This window comes from Colobus angolensis, unplaced genomic scaffold, assembly GCF_000951035.1.
Source record: "Colobus angolensis palliatus isolate OR3802 unplaced genomic scaffold, Cang.pa_1.0 Scaffold159, whole genome shotgun sequence".
In the NCBI taxonomy this organism is placed as follows: Eukaryota; Metazoa; Chordata; class Mammalia; order Primates; family Cercopithecidae; genus Colobus; species Colobus angolensis.
The window spans coordinates 62,390-66,849 of NW_012114699.1; the positions used below are offsets into that span (position 1 = coordinate 62,390).

A 4,460-nucleotide genomic window follows, 5' to 3' on the forward strand; every position below is an offset into this window, starting at 1 on the left:
TATATACTACATGGCAGAAAGCACTGTGCTCCATAATAGAGGCACAAATTTAAGTGCCAAGTATAACAAAAAAGTTCTGGAGATGGTCGCACAACCATGTGAATACACTTATTGCCACTGAAAAATGGTTAAAATGGTCAATTTTATTTATTTATTTATTTTGAGACGGAGTCTTGCTCTGTCACCCAGGCTGGAGTGCAGTGGCGCTATCTCTGTTCACTGCAAGCTCCGCCTCCCACGTTCACGCCATTCTCCTTCCTTCAGGCTCCCTAATAGCTGGGACTACAGGCGCCTGCCACCACGCCCGGCTAATTTTTTGTATTTTTAGTAGAGACGGGGTTTCACCATGTTAGCCAGGATGGTCTCCATCTCCTGACGTCGTGTTCCGCCCGCCTCGGCCTCCCAAAGTGCTGGGATTACAGGCGTGAGCCACCGTGCCCGGCCTATTTGTTTTTATTTATTTCTTTATTTTGAGACGGAGTCTCGCTGTGTTACCCAGACTGGAGTGCAGTGGTGTGCTCTCGGCACTGCAGCCTCTGCCTCCCGGGTTCCAGCGATTCTCCAGCCTCAGCCTACCAAGTAGCTGGGATTACAGGCACGCACCACCACACCCGGCTAATTTTTGTATTTTTAGTAGAGACAGGTTTTCACCAAGTTGGCCAGGCTGGTCTCGAATTACTGACCTCTGATGATCCACCCGCCTCGGCCTCCCAAAGTGTTAGGATTACAGGCGTGAGCCACCGCGCCCAGCCAAAACAGTAAATTTTATGTCATGTACATTTTACCACAAGAAAAAAAGGTGCTTAAAAAAAAGCAAAAACAAAAATTAGGGAAGTGCCACTAGAGTTCAGAGCATGAAGGGAAGAAAATCAGAGAAGGCTTTGTGTACGAGGATGGGGGGGGCAGGCACAACGAGGAGTTCTGATTTGTTAGAAGATAGGGTAGGGTGCCCAAGGGGAGAATAAACATGCAACTAAGAGTTTTAAGAAACGTCTTTCCTCTCCTCCCTCCAAGTTCCCTTGTTGTGAAGGGAGGATCATATCTTGCATCACTTGATTTCATTTGAAATGAAATATTCAGAATCCATCATCTCACCACATTACCCTGTAAGATCCCATTTTCCTGAAACAAAAATTCCTATGTTGATCTGACAATCCTATAACGCATTTGAAATAAATCCAGGATTTATTTCAGCATTTTATGTACACAGACTTCCTTTGTTTCCTGTCCATCTGCTTTCTTTTTCCTCTATTAATTTTCCCTTCACCTCCCAATCTTAACCCCCGCCATTCCCCCAGGGTCTCCTTTTCTTGTCATCCCTTTCATCCTTCCCTTCTTGGAAAAAGATCCGATTCTAACCTCAGTTACCTTATTAGCCGAGTGATACTGGGATAGCTATCCCCTCTGGATCTCAGTTTCCTTTGTAAAATGGGCTTATTAAATCCCCAGAGACAGTGCTTATCTTACAGGGTTGTCAACATTACAACAGAGACCACGTTATATGCCTAACACAGTACCTGATCTATAGTAAGAACTCAACATTTTCGCCCCTTCTCTTCCTCTTTTCCGTCCTTGTGCCTTTCTTCCCCTATTCCTCAACCCCGGGGCCCAACAGGTAAAAACCGTGGGAAAAACCATCCTTGAGGCTAAGAGAAGAAACGCAGGAGCTAGGGGCGGAGACTATGAGGTGCTCACTGCGCATGTGCGCCCGCTAGGTCAGGTTCTGGGTTCCAGCTGGGAGGGGGGGTGGGGGGGTGCGGTTAGGGGTTGCAAGGGCCTCATTTTTTCTTACTGCCCCCTTCCAGTTCGGGGAGGTGGCGGGACCTTGGCGGTGCCCGGAGCCGGCGTGGCGCTCATCGAGGGACGACGCCCGGCCCAAGTGGTAAGTTGGAAAATGGCGGAGGGGGGGGAAGAAGGAGGGGCTTTGCAGGGCAGGAGGCTGACCTCCCGGCCGGGGGTGGGAAGGACACAGCCGGGGCCCAGTGGCGCAGCCCGGGCCTGGAGACTGACGGACCGCGCCCGGTGTCTCTTTGAGGCCCTGACGTGGACAAACTTCGGGTTTCACGACTCCGGGTTTCTCCAGCGGATGGGCCGACCGGTGGAGGCGCGTGAGGGAGACGAAGGGACTTCCGTTTCCTTCACCTAGGCTGGGGCCAGGCCGCAGAGCGGAGTTGGCATTTCCAGACTGGGGCTCGGGCCGCGCCTCCTCCGGGACCCTCCCCTTGGACCGAGCTGATCGCCGCGGGGCAGTTCGGGCCGGCTGTCCTGGCGCGGTGGGTACAGCTTGTGTAGGCTTTCCCCTCCTCCGCTTTCCCTCCTTCCCCTCTTCTCCCTCCCCTCTCTTCTTTTCCCCTCCACTCCCCTCGGGCCGGCGCTGCTGGGTAGGGCGGGAAGGCCGCGCCTGCCTGGCAGGGGTGGCCCGGCCCGGGCTGCTTGCCTGGGTTCCTCGGACTGCCGACGGCAGGCATGGGTGAGTGGGTGGGTGACTTCAGGCCCGCGGGATTGCCTTCCTAAACCCTGTGACGCCTAAGGTAAATTGAGGCGAAGAACTTTTTAAAAAAATATGATCAAAGGGATTTCCTCCCCTTGTGGTACCTGTGGCTTGTGTGGAGCAGGGTGGAGTGTGTCTGGAGAGGGCATATGAAACAGAAAGAATAAGGGCCAAAGAGCTTCCGGAAGAGGAAATTAGCTGGTGATTTTTTCCAATCTGCTTTCCCAGTCACCTCTCCGGCATGTTCTGTAAAACAAAATGTAATTTGATTTTGTTTCATTATTTTAACTCCGTAACACTTAAATTATTTTCTTTTCGGAGAGAGGAGTGTTTATTCTCAAACTAAGCAGTAGCACTCTCCACCTCCGAAAAAGGAAAAACGTCAACCCAAGCTTTGTTAAAAAACCCCAATCAATCAGATTTTAATAATCTACTTTGCTTTCAAATATAATTATGTCGCTAGTTCTGCCACAACTATACTTTGATAGTTTAATGACTCACAGAAATTTGTAAGACTGGAGGTTTCAGTAGTGTTTCTTTTCCTTTTTTTCCCCATAATATTTATTACAGTCAATGAACAGTGTTACAGACGGCCATCTTAGAATTATAACATTTTAGAGTTGGAAGGGATCTTAGTCAAACCCTGTCCTTTTACAAAACCAGAAACAACGGCTTAGGGAGATTTCATAGCTTGCTTAAGGCTATCCAACTAGTTAGATTAGAACCCATGTTATCTGGCTTCTTGCCCACCACTGCACAGTTGCTCCTTATCGCCTCCAAGCATGAAAATTAAATGTATTCAATTCAACACACATTTCTGAAGAGTGTGATACTTTGTACCAGTGACTGTGGTACCACTTTCCATGTATTTCAGTGTATTTAACATGCTTATGGAGTACTTGAGCTTCCCCCCCACCCCCACATTCAAGAAGTGGCAACAGTTTAGATTTACATACACACCTTCACATGTATGTGTGTATACTTGCATTTGCCCAGATAGTTTCTTGAAGGATACACAATAAAAATGTTAACAGTAGTTACTTATGGAGGAGAAGAGAGGTAGAAGACTTTTTACTTTGCACTTCACATGACCTAATGTACGATTTGAATTTGTTATAAATTCGTATTGATTTCATAATTGAAAAGTTTTAAAGTTCACACCTTCCCACACAAATATATATATCAACATAAGCAAATATATACCAATGGTATGTACACATATTTATGCACATATATGTATTTATACATATCAGTGGTTTGTACTGTAAAATCCAGTATGATTCAGGTCGACTCAGCTGACAAAGCAGGCCTTATTATTGGATACTCATGTTTCGTTTTCTTGTATTGCTCTCTCCTAATATAAGATAGTAAAAATAATATGTTACTAGTTGTCGTATGTTACTAGTTGTCATATATTTTTAGAAATTGTCCTAAGCTTCTTGATTATCAAATAATGTAGCAAACTTTTAACACATTTAGAATATCAAATTTGGGTACTTGCTTCAGTGGTAGCACATATACTAAAATTGGAATAATTCAAAGAAGATTAGCATGGTGTTGTTTGTTTGTTTGTTTGTTTTTGAGACGGAGTCTTACTCTGTCATCCAGGCTGGAGTGCAGTGGCAACGATCTTGGCTCACTGCAGCCTCTGCCTCCTGGGTTCAAGTGACTCTCCTGCCTCAGCCTCCCGAGCAGCTAGGACTACAGGCATGCACCACCATGCCCGGCTAATTTTTGTATTTTTAGTAGACACGGAGTTTCCCCATGTTGGCCAGGCTGATCTTGAACTCCTGACCTCAGGTGATGCACCAGCCTCAGCCTCCCAAAGTGCTGGGATTACAGGTGTGAGATACCTCGCCCGGCCGGTCCCTTTTTTTTTTTTTTTTTGTTAGACGGAATTTCGCTTTTGTTGTCCAGGCTGGAGTACAATGGCGCCATCTCAGCTCACTGCAACCTCCACCTCCTGGGT

At 47.0% G+C, this 4,460-nt stretch overlaps 1 protein-coding gene across 1 annotated transcript in view; it reads left to right on the plus strand.

Moving 5' to 3' along the window:
- Positions 1-1,791: 1,791 nt before the first annotated feature.
- Positions 1,792-4,460, plus strand: part of XIAP (X-linked inhibitor of apoptosis, E3 ubiquitin protein ligase) — a 76,377-nt gene continuing 73,708 nt past the window's right edge. Inside the window, exon 1 of the mRNA XM_011936948.1 lies at positions 1,792-1,882. The gene's annotated coding sequence lies outside the window, so the exon portion shown is untranslated. The remainder of the gene's footprint in view (positions 1,883-4,460) is intronic.